Source organism: Callospermophilus lateralis, chromosome 14 (assembly GCF_048772815.1).
Source record: "Callospermophilus lateralis isolate mCalLat2 chromosome 14, mCalLat2.hap1, whole genome shotgun sequence".
NCBI lineage: Eukaryota > Metazoa > Chordata > Mammalia > Rodentia > Sciuridae > Callospermophilus > Callospermophilus lateralis.
Window position 1 is genome coordinate 11,657,646 of NC_135318.1, and position 14,069 is coordinate 11,671,714.

Sequence of the window (14,069 nt, forward strand, 5' to 3'; positions counted from 1 at the left end):
ACACACACACACACACAATGGCCTCAGAACTTGACATCTAATATGCACTTAATAAATACCCTGATGAATCCTCAAGATCCAGACATTAGTAAAGTTTTTTCATTTAAATTATTTCTGGAAAAATAAAGGATAATCAAGCCTGGAAGAGCATGCAAAAACTTCCTAGCAGAAGAGAGATGTTAAGTTGATATATTTCTTTTCTCCACTACTGGTGAATAAAACAATACTCCCACAATGTTGTATGATCCAAAAATAAAATCCACATTAGTGATAATTAATCAAATCCAACAAAGAGTTCTCAGTTTCTGATGTCGACGCTTCCTGTTCTCATATGCCAACACCTCTACATTTTCTTTGTTTTAATTATACTGAGCGTCCTTTTGTTCTCCCTGGGACATTTGCCTAGGAGACTGAGGCAGGCTATAAATAATAATCATCATCATTAGAAGATATACTATTTACACGGCCTATTTTTAGAGCTGATGACTAACCCATAAATAAGCCCACTGTGACTCTGGCAGGGCCGCGGTGGTTTCTTGAGGCCAGTCTTGGGCTTTTGAATATTTCACCTGTCTCATTAGTGTCACTCATGTGGTGTGACTGCTAAGATGACAGCTGCTTCATCTGATCAACTCCATCAAACTGCATCCCATCTGTTAATGGGAGAAGAAGTGGAAGATGGTAGAAAAATCTGGCAGTTTTTATGTTTTTATATATAAGTGCCATTTTCTAATTTACATTCCTCTTATACCCAGGCTTCAGTGAATCTATTGAATGAGATGTGTGTGTGTGTGTGTGTGTGTGTTTTCTAGAAGGAAAAGGGACATTACCTTTTATTGCACATATTTAAGCATTTTGAGGTCTTAAAAGAATCTCAGAGAGCAGAAAGGGCTTTGCAGATAATCTAACTCAATTTATTCATTCCACAAATGGATAAGCTGAGGCCCAGAGAGGGAAGGTGAGGTCCCGCAATCAGGAAAAAAATGGCAGAGCCGAGCTACAAAACCTGCTCAGTGGGATCAGGGCTGCTGATTTTTGCCTTCCCTGACTCTGAACACATGTTCACTCCATCTCTGATTTGAAGGAATACAGCTCGTTGTGTATCTAGCATTCTCGTCTTCTGTTTGTACATCACCAAGTTTATGCCACAAATTTTTAAATATTTCCAAACTACTCCATGGGCCTGCATTGGGTCTTGTCTCCAAAAGGGATGTGTGTCCAGAGTGAAAGGATTAGGACAATTCTGGAGATAAGAATCTGAGACTGCCATCACCAATGGCAGAGCAATCTGGTAGGAAAAGCTTATCACTCCAAAACCTGGATTCCCAGAGCAGCTCTGCTTGGAATTTGTTGTATGATTTGGGCAGGCCAGCAAACTTCTCATCTCAGTGTCTTCATTTATTCACCATGGGTAATAGGTTCCCCACCCTCTGTCCTCACATCTCACAGGAATGTCAAGAGAATCAAAAGAAGTGACAGATGTGAAGAGACCGAGAAAAACTGCTTGCAGAACCATTTTTCCTGTAACAACAGAAACACAGAGTATTTTGCCTTTATCTGTTGTCAAAGTGGCATGCATACAAATTCGGTGCTAATTTTCTGCAGGTGGTCAATTTTTCTCTCAGGTCATTATTTTTATTGCCAATATATCATTGACACTGGGGACAAGTTCTATATTTTCACATGTGTAGGTTGAATATTGAGTGATCCCGGGGGAAACAGGGGTGTTAGGAATAATAACAAATGTTATTATTGTTAGTTTACTCAGGACAGTAAGAAGAATTCTGACCAAAGCAATGGGAAATGAGATTGTTGATTTAGACAGTGGTCATTACAGATAATGTGTTTAGTATATTCTAAGGATCTTATCCCGATTATTCAAAGCAATGAGGAATTTTTCAGTAACAAAAGTTTGAATTCAGCCTGCATTTACTTGTTTTCTATTTCATGTCCTGATCTAACAACACTGATAATCTAATTCATACCAAAGAGTAATGATTTAGAGAAGAGCTTTCCCTAGTATAGGGAATATATAGACAAAGATGAATATAGCAGGCACCCCTGTTCCCATCACCCAGAATATTAATATTTTGTTATTTGTGCTTCAATATTTTTCTATTAAATAGTAGAATATTAATGATCAAATGAAAATCCTAATGCCCTCCATGGCAACCCCATACTAGTACCTTCTAATACTAGATTTCTTCTAATACTAGAACACATTCTGGGTGCTGGGAAGACTATATTTCCTTGTTACCTTTGCAGGATCATGTGACTGGTCCTGACCTGTGGCAGGGGGCAGTCCTAAGTTACTCCTGGGCTGCAACATGTACAACCCTCTCATTGCATTTTGGAGTTGCTGTTACCGCATAGCCTTACCTAATCCAACTGGCCCATCCTCCAACCCTGTTCCTATTCTTCTCCATCTATAACAACTACTCTAAAGAAGTTGTCGGCAATCTTTCCATTTTCTAAACATTTCCTGAATAAGAATGCACATTTAATATATAGCATAACATTGTATAGATTAAATATTTCCATAAATCCTATCTTTTTTTATCATAAATACCATTTTTTTAAAATGTTTCTTCATTCCCAGGTATGGATTTTTACAACTATCCATTATGGTAACTATATAATTCTGTAGACTATGTACATATTCAGTTTTACCAGATATTGACAGATTTCCTTTTCAAAATAATCCTATGATTTTAGTACTCATAGTCCCAATATTTGATGAAATTAATTAAATTAAATTAAATATAAGTGTGCTGACTCAGTCATTTTCCAATAAGAAGTTTTTCTATTGTCAAACATTTGAGTACTTTTTAATTTTTGAAGCATCGTTTCATTGTTTTCATTGACCCTTTCTTGATTACTAATGAGACTGTCTTAGTCTGTTTTCAGCTGCTATAATGGAATATCCAAGATCTGGTAATTTATAAAGAAAATAAATTCATTGGGCTCAAGATACTGGAGGCTGGGAAGTCCAAGAGTACAACTCTGGCATCTGGAAAATGCTTTTGTGCCACATCCTTCATGATGGAAGGTGAAAGGGAAAAGAAGGCTAAATTTGTGTTTACAACAACCCACTTTCACAACAACTAACCCAAACTTGAAAGAGCAACATTAACCAATTCATGAGGGCAGAGCTCTTCTGATTTGATCATTATTAGATTCTACCATCCCTCTGCTGCATGGGGGATGGCACTTCCACACATGATCTTTAGAGAACACATTCAAGTCATGGCAGAAATTAAGCATCTTCTCAAGTGTATTTATTTTTCAAGTTTTCTCTTCTGTCTAACATCTACCTATCTTCTGCACTTGTACCTATTGTAGGATATATGATTTATAACTCAATTGTTTATTATTTCTTTTGCAAGAGTGAGAAAGTGGCATTCTGAATATTTATCCATTGTCTAGTATATTCTTCATCTAAGCTCCGGTTTCTCCTTGAACTTTGTGGTATCTTCTATCGTACAGAAGGAATTAATTTTGATGAAATCAGCTTACATTCTTTTTATATTTTTTTTTCTTTTCTAGTTTCTTTCTCAAGAAAGCATTTCTTGAAATATTTTCCAATATTTTTCTGTAATAGTGCTAAAGTTTATTTTTCACTTTGGTACATGTGAGATAAATACTTGGGAGAATGGTGGAGAAAATGGACCTAATTATTTTCCTGTAGGAAAAGGCATTTATTCCAACACCATTCTTCTACTATTTTTTTCTAATACCTCTCCTAGAATAGCTGGAGTCCACATCTCCCCCTGCGGTATCTGCTGCTGGTTTGCTGTGATTACTTGGATCCACCCGTGTCTCTGATTCTTAACCCTGTGACCTCATTCTCTGATGACTTATCAAGGACAGAAAGATTGTCCAGTTTGTTCAACGTTTCCTTGTCATGTGGATGCTCATGAAGACTTCTAAGATCTTGCCTATTGAACTACAAACTGAAAATCTCTGACTTTAGAACATTTTTTTTGAAAATGTTTAAATTTCATCTTACTTGCATCTTAGTCAAAGAAGATATTCTCATTTGTGTCTTGATACATAATTCTAGAGATGATTCTTGTGTACTTGAAAAGAGCGGATAGTCTCCATTTTAGTTTTGTTTTCTGACTTCGAATTCCAGAATTTATTTTCCTTTCCTTCACATTAGCTTTTTCTTACATGATTCCTATACCCTCCTGTGTTTTTGCACACATTTTAAAATATTTATTTTATGGTCTTCAAAATCTGTGCAGTTTTCTTCAGGATTATTTATTGTTCCTCTTGATTGTACTTCTTGGTCATTCCTTTTTTTATGTGGCTTATAATCTTGGTATGAGCTCCTTGACAGGAGGGCATTTTTCTTTGGAAAACCATGTGATTTGCTTTGGATGATAGTTTCTTATTTATATCTGCAGGGACTTTATGAGCTTAATTGTATTGGACAAATATTTATGTTAATTTATTTATTTCTGGTTCTGAATTCTTCAGGTGGCTTACATTTGGCCTCTTCCCATGTTCCTATTTCTTGTAGGTGTGTCTGTTTTCATCCTCTTGGCCTGGATGGATGGGAAGCTTCATGTGGCTTTCTTGGGTTAATTAGGTGTGATTTTCTTACAAAGGGCAGTGCTAGTGGCTGCAGAATTAATTCAGGCCACTCGGTTCCAGCTGTCCACCCACTTGGGGCTGCTGACTGGATTTCACTCTCTGTGTGGCACTAATCCCTAATCCCAGCTGTGCTGGCCTATAACAGATTCCAATTCCACTATAACACTCTCTAGTTTTAACTCTCATTTTCTTTTTTTGAAAGTCCCTCATTTTTTTTTAAATGTGGAATTTTCCTTTCTTGATCGCAAGTTAGTCTATGAATGAGCAGTTGCATTTCTGTTTTTAACTCAGCATTTCTCTGGTGTTTCAAGTAAGGGGAACATCAGCTCAGTTTGCCTTACTTTACAGAAGACCCAAGAACACACATACCGTGGAAGGAACACACAGAAAGATTCTCTCGCGGGCAGGTCAGACATTTGGAAGGTCCCAGGAAAACACTGGGTTGAAGCTGGGTTATTTTTAACTCTTCAGTTATTTTATATATTTAGCAGCGGGGCAGTCCTGCCTGGTTACACAAGTCCTTCCCATGACATCTTTCTTCTGGCTGCTGAAGTCACTGAAGTTTGTCTCTCTGGGCCAGTCCAGCTCAGGACTTCTCTGGGAAGTGCCCATTTTGGCTTGTGGGAGACTCCTCAGTCTCCTGGGTGTGCCTAGCCATTCATCCTCCAGGAAAACTCAATGTCTCCCTATGGAGCTATGGCCATCGTCATTATCCTAAATTGACCTGCCTTTTGAATTGATGTCCTCTTTTTCTCAATCAGGTTCAATCCCTGGGCTTAATGACTTGAGCAAGAACATGTAATTGAAGTTAAAGATAGCTGAAGATATAGAATAGACTGGTTTTCTACTGCAGAATTCATAAACTTGAAAAAAAAATTATCGCTCTGGTTTGATAACTTCAGGCTTTTAAGCATATGTGTCCCTTAAGTCCACATTTTAAAAATTTGTTTGAAAAATTATCCATACCCTGAGGTTACTAAGTAATGAAAATAACACCGTGTGAGTTCATTAGTTTCTAATATGATTTTTCTTCTCATTTTATTTTCCAGTAAGGGAAGCTTTTCAAATGATGTATTTCAGAGGTCGAAGAGGAGGAATTACATTTTTCTCTTCATGGCTATTGCCAACCATAAGGGAAAATTTCAGCTAGTTTGCAATTTTCAAAGAAGTGCAGAGATTACTTTGTTAATGCCTATTCAGTTCATTTTCTATTTGGGGAATTGAAAATTTGAGTGTGGTTGCAGAGAATGGCTGGAGAAAGCTTCAATTGCAATATCTTGGTGTTGCTCCCTCTGCAGAATTTGTCTGTAGTTGCTTGCAGTGGATAGGAGGATGTGAGGAAGAATGGCAGTCTTGCTCCCTAGAGTTTTACAACTATCTTAAATGAAGGTTTTTGGTAATAATGATTATCTTTAAAAATTGCATTAATTGATCATCTGTGCACAGTTCTTTACAAAGGCAAAAATAATAAAGGCTTAATTAGAGAAGATGTATGCATTTTCTAATGTTATTAAAGGTAGACGTGGTGATCATGTTACTCAAGGGACATACAGACACCTGAACAAGCAAATAATTTACATAATAAACGGGAGTATTGAAATTCTATATAGGTCAATGGGATGTGCTGGGAAAACCATGTGAGTGGGAGTCTGGAGACCTGGGGTTCTTCTTGGCAGTGATAGTACTTAGCTGAGGGAACTTGGGAATCACCCAACCTCTTTGAGCTTTATTTTCCTTGTGTGATTTTTTTTAGGCGCAATTAGGAAGTTGTTATTAAAGAAAAATTCAAATATGGTTTCTTTACGCACGCACAACAAAACATGTATCCCTGCCTCCACGAAACAGTCTATTCAAGAAAAACAGAGATCCCAAAGTATCTTGACTAAGATCATGACAAAGGTAGAAAGAATTCTTGTCAACTTTACTGAACTGCTACAAAATAAAGTAGACATGGAGAAGATGGTTGAGATATGGCCTCTAGAAGACGTATTGGAAATTGTGTCTGGAGCTAGGAGAAAGTTCTCCAGGCTGAGTGACAGCATCCGTGGAGCCTGCAAGGCACTGGGTTACTATGGGCCAATCAGAAGGCACTGATCCTGAAGAAGGGAAGGGAAGTCTGGGGACCCATGAAAACAGCTTTGTAAAGTGTCCTGCGGAGGACATCCATGGACCAGAGATAGATATTAAAGGCAGCTCAGCAAGACCTACGGGGGACTGTCATGACATGCTCCTTGACTGGAGGATAGTGGAGCTATTCTAGGCCTCAATTTGTCCTGACTTGCTCAGTGATTTTGCATGGTTCATTTTAGCTTTATGGTGTCATCCATGGAACATGATAAATTTGCATTCTACAAACTTTACAATGCCTTTTCAAATTATATTGACTTTGAGAAAGAACTTTCTTTTAGAATTGCACAAATTCAGAAGAAGAGTTGGTAGGGAGCCGACTGTCCCAGGACACAGTCTGCCGTGGCTGCATGGCCACCGTGCAAGGGTGTTGCCGGGAGCAATTTCTATACATCTGGTCAGCTTCTTTGGTTCTTGAGGTCCTCTGTCTTAGAGTCAGAGAAAGTGGGCAAGTTAGAGAGGGCTGGCGCAGAGAGGAGTTGGATCGTGTGGGAGCCAGGTCTGAAAAGAAGACATCGTTGGCAGCCGCCCGGGATCAAAGGGGTCAAAGTTGTGTGGGAGGAAGCCGCAGCTGCCTGGCTGGTAAGGACCTGGGATGGGGAGGCAGGTTCTGGGAGGCTCCGGGAACAGCAGAGCCAACTGGCTGAGAACTCACGTAAAGAGAGAAAGGGAAAGAATGACGGGCGTTCCAGGAAAGGGAGGAGAGCTCCTAGTGAGAGACTCAGTACAGGGAAGATGAGCAGGGTCCCTGCCAAGTTCTCTGGCAGTGGGATGGGTCACCGGGCTTCTGATTCCATTTCAGAGGCTGCAAAAGCCTGTTCGGGGCATTACTGTAAGGGCACAGACACAGCCCACCCACTGCTGCCACACAGAGCTCAGTCCTGTGAAGGAAGACAGCCGACACACTCAGGGCCAGAACATGAGGCCAACAGGGACCAGGCCTAGCTGAAGACTGAAGTAGTATATTTTGATGCAGCCAACTTGGTATGCCCTGCAGGCCTAAAAAACGTATACCTGGATTCTGATGTCAACCCTCAAACCTTCCCTGAAGGTCAGGAAAGGGTAATCACCAGGGAGAGATGAAACTGAAGGATGATGGAAAGGGCTTGTTGGGCCATTCCTTGGGAAGGAGAAGAACTTTAACTTCAATAGTTTTCCAAACAGCTCTTAGGGTACCACATTAATATTCTCAAGGATCCTGAGAATTGTCTCATAATCCTCCTGGCAAAGTAACAAGGACCCTGTGGATGAGTGAATATCGTCCTGGAAGGGCACAGAGCAGGGCAGGACTGGGAGTTGAGGGGCTGGAGCAGTGCATGCACAGCATGATCTGGGCTAGATTCAATTTAACAACTCAGCGGAAGTTTCCTGGAAATTCATTGCTGACCTGGCCATTTGCAGCACCCACAGTGGCATCCATGCCATTGATTGTGGAATACACATTCTCCTGCCCGCATGCACATTGGTATAGGGGCCTTTTAATGAAAACCCCCTTCTGCCCACGCTGCAGCCAACAGTCCACAGAAGTTTCTTGAGTTGCTGATAAGGAAATTTGCTCTCAGTCACATACACCTGCTGCCGAGATCCAACGTCGTACCAGCCTAAAGCCTAATGCCTGGAAGAGAGAAAGACGAGAAGCAATTGGGGAGGGGCACCATGGATAGAACATTCTGAACTTCCTGAAAACAGTCCCAGTCGGTCTACTTCCTCAACTCCCAGCTGTGACTGTTCCGCACAAAGGCCATTCTTGAGTCCCTTGAAATGAGTCCCTTCTCTTGCTCCTGCTCCCTGGTTCTTATCTGATCCCACGTCTGCCCGGCGGGCGCTCCAGTTTCTCTTCATCTCCCCTTTCAGTTCTCATTCTTTGTGCCCACTGAGGCTCGAGGCTTGGCCCTGGACATGCAGAGTCCCTTACCTGGGAACCATGAGGGGGAGAAAAACAGGCTCCATGGAGGTGCTCAGAGAGGGGAGGAGGTAGGCCCCACTTCAGGTAGAGAGTAATTGTCTAATTACAGAGCCACAGTGCATTTTCAGAGAGAGTCTAAATTTAGAGGAACTTATCCTTGGGGAAGGGGTTGGGTAGATGAAGAGAGGTTCAGACAGGTCACAGTCAGTTAGACATCAGGTGACATCATTTCTGGGGATTGTATTCCAGTTTTCACACGTCTTACTCTCCTTTCTCCAATTTATTGAAAGGCAACTGTGGGACAAAGTCACAGAGCTACTCTCCCAATGACTTGTATTTGCAGAGAAAATGGTAATTAATTTTAAAGATTTATGTGTCATTTAGGGGCCCAAATCTTTATGTGCTGCTCAGACGACAACAGAACACACACACACATGTGTACACACGCAAGAACACAACAAAACACACCTCCATACTAAACACAAGTGTGTTTCTATGCCCACAATATAAAGCAAAGCAAAAAGTACCAAAGCCTATGTTTCATTTGGGTATAAAGCTTAGTCTGATCCAAAAATTTAAATAATCTTTGAATATATTTTTCAGTCTCTCATTGAATAAAATCTGCTTCATTATGTGGGGACCCCTTTACCAGTGGCCCCTCTCCTTTGCCCATCCTCAGAGTTGCCCTGGGATGTGCCTTTGGTATTGTCTCCTTGGCTTCCAGGAGCTCCGGTGTCTCCATGTGTGGCCACAGTTGAAGGGCTGTCCATACTTGAGCTTCAGCAGTGCTCCCGAGGGACAGTGGCCATTCCTTTTTGCAGAATTAGCCTCCCTGGCCCTCACAGATGGCATTCCTGTGGACCTCCGCTTTCCTCTGTCCAGGCTCCGTTCAGCAGTCCTTCGTCCCCGGCTCCTTCTGAGATTCAATCTTTTTCTACAATAATTGGTCCCTGATTCTGAAGCCACCAGCCCCCTGGAACAAGGAGCTGCCTGGAAATGTTAAACTGGGTGGGGCTCCTCTTCTCTGCCTCAGAGGCTCCTTCTTTCTGACTGCAGGAAGAATTAGAGGTGGAAAAGAGTGTTTTCCTCCACCCTTTGGAAGAAATGTATAAAAAAAAGTTATGTGAATTTGGTTCTCAATATGCCAATGTGAAAGAAATGCACATTTAGAAATTTCTCTGAAGGTAGTGGTCTGGTTGGAGGACCATTGTCTTCCTTCATATTTCTGTTTCCATTGCAATATGCCACAAATTCTAATCTCCAAACTATCTTTCTGCCTGTCTCTTTCTCTCTCTTACAAACACACACACACACACACACACACACACACACACACACACTGCAATCCCTAGAATACATTCAAGTGCTCATATTTGAAAAAGCCAAAGAACAAGCACATTTTTAAATGTTCAAAACAATACCTTTGCCTTTCCCAGGGCCTGGAGCTGAACTAACATGGTACCTGGTCTCACTGAATCTTTTTGAAGTACAAGGGAACAGTTTTGTCCATCTTACTAGACTGAAAGGGTTCAAGTACCACTCGAAGTGTGCAGACAAGAGAATGGAGTTCTCCAGCCTGTAAGGGATCAAGGATGGAGACCAGGAATCCGGGGCAGAGTCTATGGCAATAACTGAAGCCCCTCTGAGAGGTCCAGACCTTGGCTCAGGGCTGGGACTGGAGAGGAGGTTTAGACGGCAGGAAGGGAGCTTCCCAGATCCACAATTGTGGTGCCCTAATAACTGGTGCCTTGGAGAGGACAGAGGGAGAATTAGGGGAAGAGGGGAAAGCAGACACTTGGGATGAAGGCACAGCTGTGAGAGTGTGGGCCTGGTTGGATTGTAGGGGGACAGAAGGCAGAGAGAACAGGCTGTGGGGAAAGGGATGAGGTTGGTCTCTGCATAGATTCCTTCTAGGATGCAGAGGAAAAACAACATAAATGTTTGAAGAGACAGTGTATAAACAAGCAGACTTTAACAACTCTGCAATAAAGAAATTGCATTCAGTGATAATGCACTGTAACACTAGCGGTGCATAATTAATAACCAGGCATATTCTATTCCCAAATCAGCAATCCTAAGAGAGGTGATAGGAGCAACAGCAACGACAGCTTTTTGCATTTCTAAAGCATGAACTGGTTCCTCTTTCTGGAATTCCCTGCCTGCCGGTGGACTGGTCCATTTCCTACTGGTCTATTAAAATTCAGTCAGGTGGGGCATGGTGGCGCATGCCTGTAATCTCAGCAACTTGGGAGACAGAAGTACTGCAAATTCAAGGCTTACTCAGAAACTTAGTGAGGCTCTGAGCAACTTAATGAGAATCAGTCTCAAAGTAAAAAGGGCTAAGGATGTGACTTAGTGGTAAAAGCATCCTTGGGTTAAATTCCTGATATTAAAACAAAAAACAAAAAAGTTAGAGTCAGCATTCACCCTTCTTGGGGATGTCCCTGGTTTCATCTTCTAACATTCAGCCTCCTCTAGCCTGAGGAAAGGACTCTGCTTTGTGTGTTTCACCCCCTGCTGTCTCAACAACCCTCCTCACACATTTCATGGGCTGGTCTTCAGTGTTAGATCAAGAATTTCTTGCGAATAACGGAGTTGGGCTTTCTCAGAATCCCTCATGCCTTGCACATCACAGATGTGCAGAAAATGCTGTGTCTGTGGTAAGTGAATGAGTGAGTCAAGCACGTATGAGTTTCCAAATCTGTAGTGCACAGTTGTAATGCTCGCTTCTCATTTCTAAGAAATTCCTCTTTTAACATCTCCATTTAACCAATGAAGAACTATGGAGCCACAGGTCAGCACACTTGGCCTCCTGAGGTTTCCTCTGTCATGATACCCTTGTGTTAAAGGGTGGTCTAGTTTTGATACAGAGCTAGTATTCTCAAAATAAGTCTTCTGTCATTTAAATTGGGATGTTTTCAAATTTTTTAATAATTAATATTCTGGGTGAAGACATCTAGATCAAAAAGAGCAAAGGGCCAGCTACATGGGGGACCAGTTCCGGCCTCTTCATCGTTATATCCCCAGTCCCAGCCAGGGACCCCCACTGGCCAGCTCTCCCAGTCATTGTGGCTGATGGTCCAGGCGTCGTGCGTATTGAAGGAGCCTCATGATCCAGGCCAGCCAGCAGCTTGCCAATGAGAGGAAAGCACAGGGAGTACAGTGCCCAGCTGTTGGCAAGCAAAGCACGTGCAGATGTAAATGAGGGGGACTCCAGGGCAGTTAAAAATGCACAGAGAGCTTCGCCCGCCTGAGATTGGCAGCAGAAAACAGATCGCTTACTGCTCAGGGCTACTCCTGATGTGGAATGTCTCACCTAGCCATATATCATCCCTTCCCCCTTCCCCACCAATGGCTTATTTACTTAATCATCCTTCATTAGTTTCAGATTAATGTATTTATTCCCTATTGGAGAGATTCCTCTTTGTCAGACTATTGCACAGTTCTGAGGATATGGAGAAGACCTCCCACCCCACCCTCACTAAGACATGGCTTCAGAGATGTAGAGAGACTCTTCTATAGTAAAACTGAAACTGAAGGCTTTGGGGTGAGTGGTTTCTCATCAGGAAGACAGTGGAAGAAGGCTAATATTACCCCAGCAAAGGGAAGTAGGGGAGAAGAATGGAAGAGTAGTTAATTTGGGATCATTTGACCCCTTGGCAAAGGGAGATGCCCGTAATATTACATGTCAAATTTTTTATGTATGCCTACTTTTATGAGAATGTAAAGCACAATTTGTATCAAATTTTCAAAGGAGTTGTTCGCCACTTGCCCCACTCTCTCAAAAAGCCATGATCAAGGGGAGAAAAGGAAGCAGTGGGTACAGACACCCAGGCCAGGCCCGACACCATGTTTGCCAGGCTGTGCACAGAGAGTCCAGTCCTTTGTCAGCCACACACAGACGGTGGCTTCTACCTAATTTTCATTAATGTAAGAGACCTGATAAACCTTCACCCAAGTTGACAATGGATTATTATGTTCTTGATAGAAAAGGTTGCATGTACATTGACCCACATGACACTAATTTTAAAATGTTCACATTCCCATTCCAAAATCTCCTCCTTAGGCTACTATCACCATTTACTTAACTTTCCCAACTAAGTATTTTTCCTCCTCAACCTCCAAGAGTAAGAAACAAGGGCCCGTTTCCCACGTGACGGAGGCTTGCCTTCTGCAGCTTTCCATGGCACAGAACAAATTACTAGACATTTGACAGCTTATAACAAACTTGTTTATTATCTCGCAGTTCTTCAGATCAGACATCTGGGTGTGCTTGGCTGTGTTTTCTGTCTGGAGTCTCACAAGGTCAAAATTAAGGCATGTGAGCTGGCTGGCGTCTTATCATGAGGCTCGGAGGAGTTCATTTGCACTGTCAGAATCCAGGTGCCTGCGGTTTGGGTCTGAGGCGTCTCTTCTTGCTCACTGGCAGCCTGGTCATCTTCAGACCCTTGAGGCGTCACAGTCCTTTGCTTGTGGCCCCCTCATCTTCAAAGTCGCAGTGCTCCATTGAGTCCTTCCCTTGGTTCCGGAGTTTCTGACTTCCCCTCCTTTGTCAGCCAGAGAGAGCTCTATCCATTTAAGGAGTCAAGAGGCTGGGCCAGACCCACCTAAATAGTTTCTTAAGTTTAACTGTAGCATGTAGTATGCCATGGTTATGGCAGTGATGCCCCAACAGACACAGGTTCTAGGGATTAGAATGTGACATCTTTGGGGGCCACTCTGCCTACTCACTTCTAAGTCTCTGTTTCTTACCCAATAACTTGTCTCCTCTGCAGGTGATGGAAAGCAGGACTGTCCCTCATTTCAGAAGAAATAGGACACATCACTCCCTTCAGAAGCTAAAGGAGGGACAGAGTTCTCAAACCTAAAACTCAAGAAGTATTGCATGGGGAAGGAGAGAGAGAGAGAGGGAGAGAAAGTGGGAGGAGGGAGGGGGGAAGATGGAGGGAGGGAGAGAGAGAGAGGGAGAGAGAAAGAGAGGGAGAGAGAAAGAGAGGTGTATGAGGGAAGGAGACATCCAGACTTATGCTGGTAAACGTCAGAACAAAAGAACAGAGAGCAATCCTTCAAACCTCACAAAGATAGAAAAAAAGAAATCAGAACACTTACAAAGGTTGAAGATTAGATTATCACTGTCTAAAAGTCCATGATTCATGTGGATTACATGATTCTCTTTGGCAATGTTGGATGCTAAAAAGAATGGAACAAGTTTTTTCAGAGTTATGAAATAAAATTGTTTTGAAACAGGTATCCTAGATCTGACCCAAACTAACATTCAAATGAGAGGGCAAGGCAGATGGTTTTGGTAATACAAAGCCTCACAAAATTTACAACTTAAGAGAAGCTTCCAAAAGACTTGTCTAAACACAGATTCTGGCAAAATAAATAATAAAGTAAGAGGAAGATACAAAAAAAAAAAAAAAAAAAAGGCCTTTTT